At 43.0% G+C, this 14,314-nt stretch overlaps 1 long non-coding RNA gene across 9 annotated transcripts in view; it reads left to right on the top strand.

Annotated features, from left to right (window-relative positions):
* LOC142838408 (uncharacterized) overlaps positions 1–14,314 on the top strand; it is a 102,166-nt gene that overhangs the window by 37,499 nt on the left and 50,353 nt on the right. For 4 of the 9 annotated variants that reach the window (XR_012908556.1, XR_012908560.1, XR_012908559.1 and 1 more), the window contains 2 exons: positions 4,867–4,998; positions 7,158–7,334. This is a non-coding gene — a long non-coding RNA (uncharacterized LOC142838408). Of the gene's footprint in view, positions 1–255; positions 371–4,866; positions 4,999–7,157; positions 7,335–9,397; positions 9,513–14,314 lie in introns of all 9 variants that reach the window. The other 5 variants (XR_012908562.1, XR_012908564.1, XR_012908558.1 and 2 more) reach the window with 2 other exon arrangements.

The raw sequence follows: 14,314 nt of genomic DNA, 5'->3' as shown, positions 1-14,314 counted from the left end.
CTGGCTTGAGCTCCTGCAGATCTCTTTAGTGATGTCACAGTCTCTGTGAGGTCCTATGTGCATAGCTCTGTTGGGTCTGGAGAACAATGTTGCTTTGGAGTCATCCACCTCCTCCGGAGATTCAGATAAGATGCAGATTCCATGAGTCTTCACCCATGAGAGAGTGGGCTTTTAGTGGTGCAAGTGCTTTAGAATCACCCCTGTTCATGTAAAATCCTCACCCACAATTTGGTCTGACATGGGTTCCCTGCCCAGGAAAAGTGTCACCAATGCCATCACGGTGCTGTTAATGGGGACCACGGCACATGGTGGAGACTCCTCATGTGGCAATGGACAGGATGCAAAGCTTCCAGATCAGATTCAGCGAGTGGTAAGTGTAACAGCCTTCAAAGGCCCTGCCCTCGTGCTACAGGCCTGGGATGCTCCCCACACTCCTCCAACAGTGCGACCTGCTGGGAGCTAAGAGCTCAAGCAGCAGACTTGCAAACTCCACCAACAATCTAAGTAGACTAAACTGAACTGAGGGCAGCAGCTATTCCCAGCAACTAGCAGTAAATGATTCTAAAGGCAGTGATAGATTCACCACTGTCGCCAGCATCTTTTTCTTCAACTTTAAAGAGAATTACTTACTTTTATTTTACGTGTGTTTGTGTTTGACCTGCATGATATAGGCCTGTGTGAGGGTGCCAGGTCCCCTGGAATTGTAGTGACATAAAGCTGTGAGGTGCCATGTGGGGGCTGGGAATTGAACCCGGGTCCTCTGGAAGAGCAGTCAGTGATGCTAACTGCTGTGCCATCCTCCCAGCCCTCAAACACACTTCTTAAAATCTCTATCTTACTGATAAGGTATTAATGTTCAGAAAATATTCCTCCTTCATTTGCATTGTTTGATGCATTAACAGCTAACGTATCTGTTGTGACGCTCTAATCTTTATCATTTGCACTCTTATCCCCCTCATATTTTGTTTCTCCAATTCTTATTTTTAACTTGATATGTTTTAGTGATTATAAATTATATGTCCTTAGTATTTTATATTCTACCCAGTATTGCTTTTTGTCCCCTTTTTCCAGAAAGTAAATCTTGATGTTAGGTGTGGTGCCTCACACCTGTAATCCCAGGATCAAGATGGTTTCATATAAGATTGAGGCCAGGCCGTGCCATATAGTGAGGTTCAGTCCAGTATGGGATACAGGGTGAGATCATATGCCAATAGTAAAACTTTTTAACAATAGAAATTCATTTGCCATTTTCTAGTGTTCTTTATTATACAATACACTATAGTTAATTCATGTGCATATGTGTTAAACATTCCTAAAATATCATAATTTTCTTTTAAACATTCACATATATTTTACATTTTGTGCACATGTTTTTATGCATGTGTGTCACAATATACACGTGGAGGTAGCGGGGAAATTTTAGGAGTCAGTTCTCCCTTTTCAGTGTACCAGGGAGGCAAACTCAGGCCATCTTGGTCCCTGCAAACATCTGTAGGCGCTGGGCCATCCTGCCAGGCCCTGTGTGTATTTTAAAGGAAAAAAAGTGGAAATAGGGAACTTGGTATTAAGATGACATTCAAGCCTTCTTATGGTCTTTATTTGTTGTTTCTGGTATTCTTTTCCTTCAGCCTGAAGAATTTCTGATTGTGTATATTTGTGTATTTCTGCTTTTTCTCGGGACTCTTACTTTTCTTTCTTTCCTAAAATATCTATGTCACCTTCAGGCATGAAGAATGTTTTCAATGGATAAGAGACTGATTTAACTTTTTCTGTCATCACCCTTTAGAGGAAGTTGATATCTTGATGGGGAAGCTCAGCCAATCACTTTTATCTAGGGTGTGGCTGCTTGGGGCCAGGGAAGAAAACCTGGGAATCTGGGTGAGTTTGCTCTCTTTGGCTCTCTTTGCATGGTGTTCTCCAGACCTGTTTTGGACATGGGAAACTTTACCCCAGTCGTGTGAGTTTCCCCGTTTTCAATTATTAAGTTATATCTGTTGTTTTCAACTGGTTTGCTTAATTCTAGCATACTGGTCGAACAGAACACCACTTCCTTCTAGTCTCCAGGTCACTGATTAGAAAGTCACAGGTTTTTGAATAAAACATGTCATGCTTGATATGCGAACACCTCAAGTGTTGCCATCTTTTCAGTATGTGGTCTTGGGATTGCCGGCTATCCATGTATACAAATGAGGCTTTCCTCCTCTCTCACTCGACACACATGAAAAATCAATTCCATGGTTCCTTTAAAGGAAGTCATGGTAGATCAATTCACTTCATACCTGCAGCAGTATTAGAGAAAGCCCAAGAGACGGGAGGACTTCGATGGCTCTGAGAGGAGAGAATGAACATCAGAGACAGGCATTGGCATAACATGACACAGCAGAATAATGTTGGTCAGCGACCTGTATTCCTAAGAGTGGATTTACACTTTCATTTCGTGGTTATCACCACGGTTTGGGTTTTAGTTTTTGATTCAGTGTTTCGTTATGTCGCCCAGACTAGTCTGGAATGTGCCTTCCTTTGCCTGTGTCTGCCAACAGAGTGGGCCACAGTAGCAGTTTCTGGCGTTGTTCTAAAACACTCCAACACAAAATCAGCTTAGATAAGAAAGGGTTTATTTGGCACAGGCTTCCAAGTCACAGTTCATCACTGGGGAAATCGGGGCAGGAACTCAAGGCAAGAACCTGGAGGAAGGAAGCCTGGAAGGAAGAGTGGACTCCAGCGTCCAAACACCGAGGAGGAGTGGCCGCCAGAGACCACCTCTCACACCATAGCTGAAGCAAAGGCATGAGGATTTTATTAATTCTGTCATGACAGGGTCCCTCAGCATTCAGGAAGCCGAGAGACCTCGAATAGTGTGCACAGGCTACTTTTAAAGGAGAAGGCCGCAGAATCAAGGGGGGTTGTGAATGGCTCATTCAGAAGGGCTATTACCAATAATTGACTAGAGAGCTGTTGCCAGATCAGATGTGGTCAGAGGTCATTTTGACCCCGTTTCCCAGGGGACTGAATCAAAACGTACGTATATGGGTAATTGTTCAGGAACTGAGTACCTGCGTGTGTAGCTATAAGGTCCTTAGTTCCCAGGGGAGGAGGGGAAGCACTATGGCATGGAGGCTGAGAGGATTTAGAATACTCAGAAATGGCTTCAGGATTGTCTTAAAGTCTTACATTAGCTAGTCCCTTCTCTGGCTTGCCCATAGGCTCGTGCTTCGCTGGTACCTTTATCTAACCTAGAGCCTCCTCCCTAGGAATGGTATTGCCTACAGCGGACCGGGACCTCTTCTGTGAATTAATAATCAGGGAAACCACACACACATGTGTCCAAAGACCAACCTCTTCATCTGATGTAGGCAGTTTCTCATTAGAGGCTTCCCTCTCAGTTGACACTGTGGTAGGTCGACATTAACACAAGGACAGCCACCATGTCTGTGAGGCTTCCATTTCTGGAGGGAGCTTTTATAAAATGAACAATATACAACATGAAGAACTTGATGTTCTCTGCAACCTTGATGGAGGTGATGTACTTCAGAAAAGAACTTCTCATGGTCTTCCCAAAGGTGACTCCATTGAGATAAAGACAGTAGGGAAGGATGCAACACACTAACGTTTCATTTTACCCTAGAAGTATAAATGATTCCTCAACACAAATATATGTCTTACAAAAAGCCATGGGAACCACTGCTGTATGAATTAGTGTCTTCGTGGGAGACACTAATGGACAATGGTAAAGAGTAATGGTAAAAGATAAGGATATCTGAATAAACCATGGATTTAGTAATTAGGAATGCCTTGATTGGCTCAACAATTGTGACACATCCACTCAAAATCGTAACAAAAGAATCAACCAGGTTCAGGGCATTTGGGAATATTCTGTCTTATGTTTGCAACTTTTTCGTAAAATAAATCTCTAAAATTAAAAAAAAATTCTTCAAAGCAAGTGGCCTTAATGGTGGTTTGGGGCTCTTAATGCAGGGTATGTGTCACGCTGAAGATTATGGATGGCCCATATATGAGATTTAAGGGTGTCTGGTTTATCCCCCACTTGGGAATATGCTGTATTAGTTTTAAATTGTAATCACTATGGTCAAAATCAAATTGAAAGGCTTTATTTAAGTTTCCAGTTTTAGTTCATCATGTAAGGAAATCAAGGAAGGAATCTCGAAGCAGAAATCAAAGCAGAGGTGTAGCAGAATCATAAAAACCCAGAGGCAGGTATTGGGGTCCAAGCTGAAGATCAGAAATACAAAGCAGCCAACCACTAGAGAGACCTTTGACCAAGTCTTCAGACTCAAGGTGATGATCCTGTCTCCACAAATTATCAGACTCCACACTCCTGAGTTCCTGTCTCTCCCCCTTTATATTCCTCTCTCTGCTCTTCATATTGCTCCTGTCTCCCCTTCTCCAGTACTGGGATTAAACATGTGTGATTCCCAAACACTGATATCTGTTTCTGGATCAATCTTGTATAGCCCAGAATAGCCTTGAACTCAGAGACTTGCCTGCCTCTGCCTCCTGAGCAGTGGGATTAAAGTTTTGCTTCCCCACCACCACCACGGTCCTGTATAGCTGAGGAGTGTGGCTGCTTTGCCCGCTTATTTTCAGGCAAGCTTTATTCATTTTAACACAAATATACCAGTATACAGAGGCCATGGCAGGAATGCTGCTTACAGGCTTGCTTTCCACGACTTACTGAGCTTCCTTGTTACACACCCTACCACCACCGGCCTGCTGATGGTTCTTTATACAAGGGCATTTAACCTGGAGTGGGAGTTATTAGACTCTCACCTGAGATTCCAGCCTCTCCTCGAAGTATTTCCTTGTCATCTGTGTGTGATTCTGACCCAGTTACTTGTGTTTCTGTAGCCTCTGGAGACACTGGAGTACTGAGAGTGTGAACGGTCGACTGACGGGCAGGCACTTCCATCTATCTGGCTACAGAGAAGGAATCTTTCCTTGCTGCAGTCAGACTTTCTGTGGTGTCGCTGCTTTGCTCCTGTAAGTAACTCCTCATCTGTTAGCTGTAAGTTTTAAACTCTTTGGCTCACCAACTTGGGTTTTGGTGGAATAATACCTTGGTCTTTTGGAGCCCTAGCTGATTTGGAAAACACTTAGAACTCAGGATCAAAGTCAATGTTTTCAGATTATCCCCCCCCCCACCTTTTTTAAAAAAAATAAATCCACTTTTTAAAAACCACATTTCTAACTGATTATTTTGTATCCCAATTAAAACTTCATCCTAGGATTTGAGGGGAAAGCTCAATTAACAAGGTGCTTGATTTGCAATCCCCAGAATCTACATAAAACTCCAGTTGTGGAATCCCAGCACAAAACTGTGGATACGTAATGTTCCTGGGGTTTACTGGTCAGACAGCTTACCCTATTTTGTGAGCTTCAGGCCAATGAAAGACTCTGTCTCAGAAAAAAAGCGGACAAGACACGAGAAAACACACTCAAACCTGTATATAGGCATCAACCTCAAATGTGCAGAGACACGCGTGACTGTGCACAGACACACGTACACACACACATTTGATCATCTGGTGTGGAGGTTCTCCTTCCTGGACACATCAGGAAATCATACTAGGAGCTTACATACCACACACACCACTACAACCTCACAATACCCCCCCCCCCACACACACACACACAAACACACAGAGCGAGGGAGAGAGAGTGAGTGAATTTTGGATCTTATGCTCAAATGCTAATTTGAATTGCCTGAAAGGAGGTTCAGGTATCAGTGCTAAGAAATCAGGTGATACTACCCTATCTAATTCAGGTATCAGTGCTAAGAAATCAGGTGATACTACCCTATTTAATTCCTGTCTCCTGACCCTACTTCCAGTTACCTCACTGGTTTTTCTTATGAAGCAGAGAGGATCTCTGTTTTTCTCTGGTCTTGACCTAAGCAGCACTCTTTCTTCCTTTCTTCTTTTTGTCTGTCTTTCCTTCATTCATTTCCTCATTTGATCCTTCTTCTTTTCGAAAGGGAAGAATTCCAATAGGATGCAGTAGTTGGTCAAGTACTCAAGAGTGTAAGCAGAGCAATCAAAGAGGCAAGTAATATAGCCAATTCGACATGCAGCAACCTAGATCCTGGTAGGCACAGGCCCTAAATTTCTCTTCTCACTGTCCATCTCTCCTTTGTGCTCTCCCTAGAATGGATACTTTTAGGAAAAGGCTGTGCTTCCTCAGAAGCCCAGGTTACCTATAATTCAATCTGTTATAAGTAAGTAGGTGTATAAGATGCAAGAATATGTAAAGAAGTTTAAGAAACAGCTGAAGTTTGTTAGGCATGGTGGTGCATTCCTTTAATCCCAGAACTCTGGAGGCAGAGGGAGATGAATCTCTGAGGTCTTGGCCAATCTGGTTTATAGAGAAAGTTCCAGATCAGCCAGGGATACACAGAAAAACTCAGATAAACAAGAATGAAGGAAGGAAGGGATGAAGGAAAGAGGGAAGGAAGAAAGGAAGGAAGAAAGGAAGGAAGGAAGAAAGGAAGATAGAAAGAAAGAAAGATAGAAAGAAGGAAAGAAAGAAAGGAAGGAAGGAAGGAAGGAAGAAAGAAAAAAAGAAAGAAAAGACAAAGCTAACTTGAAAGTTTACTGGGGAAAGGGAAAGAGGAAGTCTTGAGGCTGTTTTAATCTGATCCAGCTAATATGGACCACCGTCCCCCATTGTTGGTCACTTCCTGTTTGGAAGGTCGTGAGCTGGGCCTTCCAGAGTCTCCCACTGCCATCTCCTTCTCTCTTGATCTCAGGGAGGCCAACACCATTATCTTTATGCCATCTCAGGACCTTACCCTGCCTACCCATTGTTCTATGGCCTGTCTTTTGTGGTCTGTTGTTCTCTGCTAGAGCTCACCTTATGCCTAACAGCTTCACTGGCAACTGCCATCATACTCCAAATCCTAGGTCTTTTAGTCTCTTTAGTTCAGCACAATTGTGACAGGTTGGTGTCCGGACATCTAGCTCAGATCTTCGTTATTCCTCAGCTCATTTGGGGCAGTGCACCAGCTCTCAGAGAAGAAAGCAGCCAGTGACAACCAGCACAGGCTACCCAGAATCATGCTGAGTGGAAAGAGATAATGAAACAAGTACACCAGTCAGTGTGAGTCTAGCCATCTGGAAGTTTCTTTCTTGCTCATGTTTCAGGCCTGACCAACAATAATGCCCTTTAAGCAAGAATGGGCAATTCAGCCTACCTGGGACCGTGGAGACAGAGCGAGTTGATTTGGTCGTGACGTGAAGGGCACTGAAGCCGACTGCAGTAGTAGATGGATGGCTTCAGCCTGGGGAGGAGGCAGAATCCTCAGACCTTAAACCTGGAAGGTAAGAATGAGGGGTTATTCAGGCTGAGAAGGGCCCCAGGGATGCTGAATAGAGGGGAGAGCAGCAGGGTGTATTGCCAGTCCCTTCTGGCCAAGGAAAGGAGATGGTCCCTACAGAGCAGGTCCTGTCAGGTTCTCTGACTCCCAGGGGTGCCCATCTCTTGCCAGGAAGCCCTCCAGAATAGGAAGCAGGAAGCACAGGGCTAAGGCCCTTCCTGTGGTTCCTATCTCCTCAAGACTATGGCTAGATGGGTGGAGACTTGGTCTCAACCCGGAACACATGAATTCATGGATCCAGCACTGGTCTTCAGGAGCTTTGTGACATCAGTTTTATGCATCATAGCGCCCACTGTGGATAACGTGACAACAATTGCCAGGAAACGTATCTGAGCAGCTCCTCACAGTGACTGGGTGTCTTGTTCTCACATTCCTGGCTCTTCTCCTTTTCTGCTCATGGTCCTTACTGTCCTCACTGCCGCGTCCCACTTGCACATTCTGTGTGCCATTCACATCCTCGAGCACCTGATGAAAATAGAGATCCTGGCGAGAAGCTTTTCTGTTCTTTTCAGGCTGGGTCAAGATTTCCAAGCACAGGTAGACTGTGTACTGGTCCACTGCAGGAAATTAGGGAGGCAGACAAACAATTTTCCGTGCATTTTCCCCTCACACACTCATATAATCTCTTTCATATACCCCTTCCAGTGAATAAAGTCTGAGAACCAGTACCTGGCACACCTGGGATCCCCTGCCTCGACTTTCTGATCCTTTTCCAAATCATAGAGCTGAGAGCAAGCAGTTGTCAGAGTCTAGGACATGAGCCGTGAATGTGCCATCTTGGGTGTTTCTCAGTTTCCTGTATCTACTGCCTCCTTCATATGGTTAAACACTGAGGGCCCAGGTTGCCTCCTGACCTCACAATGATCAGGATGACTAGGAGGCATGACTTAATCATGGGTAACATCTTAGTTGCTCTATGACTTGGGAGCTACTTATTCAGTCTCTCTGGGCGTTTCATTTCTTGTGTACAATGTGGATGGTAACAATACCTATGATATGGAATCACTATAATGGTGAAGTAAATATATAAATGTACAGACTATGTGGAGAACGTGTGTGTGTGTGTGTGTTTGTGTTTGTGCGTATATATGTCTTACTATGTAACACGGGTTAATAGCCCAGGGTGGCCTCAGAGTGACAGATGGCTGTTAGTAGGTTCTTCAAACTGAACTCAGGTCTCTAGCTAATGGCACTATCCAGATCAACAGATATATCTTATTATTATTTCAGATTTTGTTTTTTTTAAAATTTTAAGTGTGCAGATATTTTCCCTGCGTGTGTGTCTGTGAATATGCCCACTGAGGACATAATATGCTGTCATATGCCATGGAACTGGAATAACAGGCAGTTGTGAGCCACCATTTGGGGTCTTGGGACTGAAGTCAGGTCCTCTGCAAGAGCCATCTCCTCAGCACCTCGTCATCATATATATTTTACTTTTAATTTTTCCTTATTTTTAAATTTTACCTTTATTTCTATCATATTTTCCCCCTTCCCCAACTCCTCCCAACTTGACATCATGCTCTTTCTCTTGCTTAAAACAAACAAAACAGTCTGTTTATAAGTCAAAAACAAAATCATGAAGTCCTATTTATACTAGAAACTACTGGGCATGGGGCCTGTCCTGGGCTGTGTTTGCCATACCCAGTGTAACTCCATTGAGAAAATTGTTTTCATTCTCCAAGCAGCTATCAATCACAAATAGCCACTTGGCTAGGTGTAGGGCTTTGTGACCAGTTCCCCTCCTCCATGCTGGCTTGAGCTCCTGCAGATCTCTTTAGTGATGTCACAGTCTCTGTGAGGTCCTATGTGCATCAGCTCTGTTGGGTCTGGAGAACAATGTTGCTTTGGAGTCATCCACCTCCTCCGGAGATTCAGATAGATGCAGATTCCATGAGTCTTCACCCATGAGAGAGTGGGCTTTTAGTGGTGCAAGTGCTTTAGAATCACCCCTGTTCATGTAAAATCCTCACCCACAATTTGGTCTGACATGGGTTCCCTGCCCAGGAAAAGTGTCACCAATGCCATCACGGTGCTGTTAATGGGGACCACGGCACATGGTGGAGACTCCTCATGTGGCAATGGACAGGATGCAAAGCTTCCAGATCAGATTCAGCGAGTGGTAAGTGTAACAGCCTTCAAAGGCCCTGCCCTCGTGCTACAGGCCTGGGATGCTCCCCACACTCCTCCAACAGTGCGACCTGCTGGGAGCTAAGTGCTCAAGCAGCAGACTTGCAAACTCCACCAACAATCTAAGTAGACTAAACTGAACTGAGGGCCGCAGCTATTCCCAGCAACTAGCAGTAAATGATTCTAAAGGCAGTGATAGATTCACCACTGTCGCCAGCATCTTTTTCTTCAACTTTAAAGAGAATTACTTACTTTTATTTTACGTGTGTTTGTGTTTGACCTGCATGATGTAGGCCTGTGTGAGGGTGCCAGGTCCCCTGGAATTGTAGTGACATAAAGCTGTGAGGTGCCATGTGGGTGCTGGGAATTGAACCCGGGTCCTCTGGAAGAGCAGTCAGTGATGCTAACTGCTGTGCCATCCTCCCAGCCCTCAAACACACTTCTTAAACTCTCTATCTTACTGATAAGGTATTAATGTTCAGAAAATATTCCTCCTTCATTTGCATTGTTTGATGCATTAACAGCTAACGTATCTGTTGTGACGTTCTAATCTTTATCATTTGCACTCTTATACCCTCATATTTTGTTTCTCCAATTCTTATTTTTAACTTGATATGTTTTAGTGATTATAAATTATATGTCCTTAGTATTTTATATTCTACCCAGTATTGCTTTTTGTCCCCTTTTTCCAGAAAGTAAATCTTGATGTTAGGTGTGGTGCCTCACACCTGTAATCCCAGGATCAAGATGGTTTCATATAAGATTGAGGCCAGGCCGTGCCATATAGTGAGGTTCAGTCCAGTATGGGATACAGGGTGAGATCATATGTCAATAGTAAAACTTTTTAACAATAGAAATTCATTTGCCATTTTCTAGTGTTCTTTATTATACAATACACTATAGTTAATTCATGTGCATATGTGTTAAACATTCCTAAAATATCATAATTTTCTTTTAAACATTCACATATATTTTACATTTTGTGCACATGTTTTTATGCATGTGTGTCACAATATACACGTGGAGGTAGCGGGCAAATTTTAGAAGTCAGTTCTCCCTTTTCAGTGTACCAGGGAGGCAAACTCAGGCCATCTTGGTCCCTGCAAACATCTGTAGGCGCTGGGCCATCCTGCCAGGCCCTGTGTGTATTTTAAAGGAAAAAAAGTGGAAATAGGGAACTTGGTATTAAGATGACATTCAAGCCTTCTGATGGTCTTTATTTGCACAAAAGGATGTTGTTGTTTCTGGTATTCTTTTCCTTCAGCCTGAAGAATTTCTGATTGTTTATATTTGTGTATTTCTGCTTTTTCTCGGGACTCTTACTTTTCTTTCTTTCCTAAAATATCTATGTCACCTTCAGGCATGAAGAATGTTTTCAATGGATAAGAGACTGATTTAACTTTTTCTGTCATCACCCTTTAGAGGAAGTTGCTATCTTGATGGGGAAGCTCAGCCAATCACTTTTATCTAGGGTGTGGCTGCTTGGGGCCAGGGAAGAAAACCTGGGAATCTGGGTCAGTTTGCTCTCTTTGGCTCTCTTTGCATGGTGTTCTCCAGACCTGTTTTGGACATGGGAAACATTACCCCAGTGGTGTGAGTTTCCCTGTTTTCAATTATTAAATTATATCTGTTGTTTTCAACTGGTTTGCTTAATTCTAGCATACTGGACGAACAGAACACCACTTCCTTCTAGTCTCCAGGTCACTGATTAAAAAGTCACAGGTTTTTGAACAAAACGTCATGCTTGATATGCGAACACCTCAAGTGTTGCCATCTTTTCAGTATGTGGTCTTGGGATTGCCGGCTATCCATGTATACAAATGAGGCTTTCCTCCTCTCTCACTCAACACACCCTAAGAAAGCAGGGCTCCCTCCCTACCTCCCTCCCTTCCTCAGTTCCTCCCTCTCACCAAGCCATAATTGTCGCAGCCCCTTGGCCCACATAGTCCTTTCACTGATCAGTCAGACACACTCTTTTTTTATTTTTGAATTGTGGGTAAAGTCAATTAATTGAGTTCTTAGATTATTATTATTATTAGTTTATTTGTGTGTGTGTGTGTGTGTGTGTGTGTGTTTTTTACATAGAGTTTCCCTGTGTCCCTGGAACTTACTTTGTAGACAAGGCTGGCCTCAGACTCACAGAGATCTAGCTGCCCCTGCCTCTACCTCTGCTTCCTAGTGCCGGAATTAAAGGCCTGTACTAAACACACTTTTCCCCCCTAAGAAAGGGTTTCTCTGTGTCTGTCGCTTTGCCTGTCCTGAAACTCACACTGCAGAACAAGGTGGCCTCAAACTCACAGCGGTTTGCCTGTTTCTGCCTCTCCTGATTTCTAAGGGCTGAGAACTGAGAATAAAGAAATGTGCTGCCCAAAATATACTGCTGCTGCAATTAAAAAAAATAAATTAAAATAAAATAACCTGAGATAAACAAAGAAAAAAAGGAAAACACCTGTTTTTTCCTTCCTTCCTTTCTTTTTCCTTACTTGTTTTTTTCTGTTTTCTTCTTTTATTATTATTATTATTAATTTTTGGTGCAGGGTTTCTCTGTATAATACCTTTAACTCACTATATAAACCAGGCTGTCATCTTGGTAACATTATGGTTTTGTATTATGGTTTTGTTTTTTCTTATTTCTTGTCTGTAAATCAACAAATCAACATTTCTTTTCTCTCTCTCTCTCTCTCTCTCTCTCTCTCTCTCTCTCTCACTCACTCATTTAATTTATGTTTTATTTTATTTTTGGTTTCTGTTCTTGTTTTTATTTTCAAGGAAGGGTTTCTCTGTTGCTTTGGAGCCTGTCTTTGGAACTAGCTCTTGTCAACCAGGCTGGCTGGCCTCAAACTCCCAGAGATCCACCTGCCTCTCTGCCAGATATGGAACCAGTCATCTTGGTTAGTTCAAAAGCCACCCCATAACCACACACACACACACACACAACACACACACACACACACACACACACAGAGGCACACCCAGAGAAACATAATTTTTTTTTTTTTGGTTTTTCGAAACAGGGTTTCTCTGTGGCTTTGGAGCCTGTCCTGGAACTAGCTCCATAGACCAGGCTGGTGTCGAACTCACAGAGATCCGCCTGCCTCTGCCTCCTAGAGTGCTGGGATTAAAGGCTTGCGCCACCACCGCGCAATGATGCCCCTACTATAAAAATGGGTTTCAGAAACCGGCCTTTTGCCACAGTGTCAGAAGCCCAAACTCTGCCTGTGGTCTCAGCTAGCTGATAAGCTTCTGTGACTCGCTTTTATTTTTAAGTTTGTTTTTGGTTTATTAGACTTGGTGGTGTTCTCATCTTTGCATGACCCCCCCCCTCGACCCAACATTTAAGTGTCTTTCAACCATTTTAGATCCCTCTGTTGAGAGTTCTCTGTTTAGGTCCGTACTCCATTTTTTAAAATTGGATTATTTGTTCTTTGGATGACCAATTTCTCGAGTTCTTTGTGTATTTTGGAGATTAGTGAAGATCTTTTCCCATTCTGTAAGGCCGTCGTTTTGTCTTGTTGGCCATGTTCTTGCTTTACAGAAGCTTTTCAGTTTCAGGAGGTCTCACTTATTAATTGTTTCTCTCAGTGTCCTTTACATATTTACCTAAACGTGGTATTGCTGGGTCTTGAGGAAGGTTGTTTCCTAATTTTCTGAGAAATCGCCACACTGACATCCAAAGGGGGCTGTACCAGCTTGCATTCCCACCAGCGATGCAGGAGTGTTCCCTTTTCCCCACATCCTCTCCAGCATAAGTTGTCATCAGTGTTTTAGATCTTGGCCATTCTTACAGGTATAAAGTGGAATCTCAGAGCTGTTTTGATTTACATATCTCTGATGACTAAGGGTGTTGAACATTTCCTTAAGTGTCTTTCAGCCATTTTAGATTTTTCGGTTGAGAGTTCTCTGTTTAGGTCTGTACCTCCATGTTGTGAATTGGATTATTTGTTCTTGAGATGACCAATGTCTTGAGTTCTTTGTATATTTTGGAGATCAGACCTCTGTCTGATGTGGGGTTAGTGAAGATCTTTGCCCATTCTGTAAGGCCGTCGTTTTGTCTTGTTGACCATGTCCTTTGCTTTACAGAAGAAGCTTTTCAGTTTCAGGAGGTCCCATTGATTAATTTTGTTTCTCTCAGAGTCTGTGCTACTGGAGTTAGATTTAGGAAGCGGTCTCCTGTGCCGATGCGTTCAAATGCCTTTTTTTAAAATAAATATTTATTTATTATGTATACAATATTCTTTCTGTGTGTATGTCTGAAGGCCAGAAGAGAGCACCAGACCCTATTACAGATGGTTGTGAGCCACCATGTGGTTGCTGGGAACTGAACTCAGGACCTTTGGAAGAGCAGGCAATGCTCTTAACCACTGAGCCATCTCTCCAGCCCCCGTTCAAATGCTTTTGATATTTTTATTTTTATATTTTTTTTATTGTGGCTGAGGTCAATTATTTGAACTCTCAAATATTTTTATTGTTATTATCTGTTTGTTTATTTGTTGTTTTGCAACACAGGGTTTCGTTGTGTATCCTTGTATGCCCTGGGACTCACTTTGTAAACAAGACTGGCCTCAGATTCACAGAGATCCGCCTGCCTCTGCCTTCTAGTGATGGCATTAAAGGCTTACACTAAACACATTTTTTTTGAAAACAGGGTTTTCCTGTGTCACTTTGCTTGTCCTGAATCTCAATCTGCAGGACAAAGTAGCCTTAAACTCACAGTGATCTGCCTGCTTTGGTCTCCCTGATCTTGGAGGTGTTTTATGATCTATCTATCTATCTATCTATCTATCTATCTATCTA

The sequence above is a fragment of the Microtus pennsylvanicus genome, chromosome 19 (genome assembly GCF_037038515.1).
Source record: "Microtus pennsylvanicus isolate mMicPen1 chromosome 19, mMicPen1.hap1, whole genome shotgun sequence".
Classification (NCBI taxonomy): domain Eukaryota; kingdom Metazoa; phylum Chordata; class Mammalia; order Rodentia; family Cricetidae; genus Microtus; species Microtus pennsylvanicus.
The sequence above is the reverse complement of the archived record's forward strand: the minus strand, read 5'-3'. Positions and strand labels throughout refer to the sequence as shown.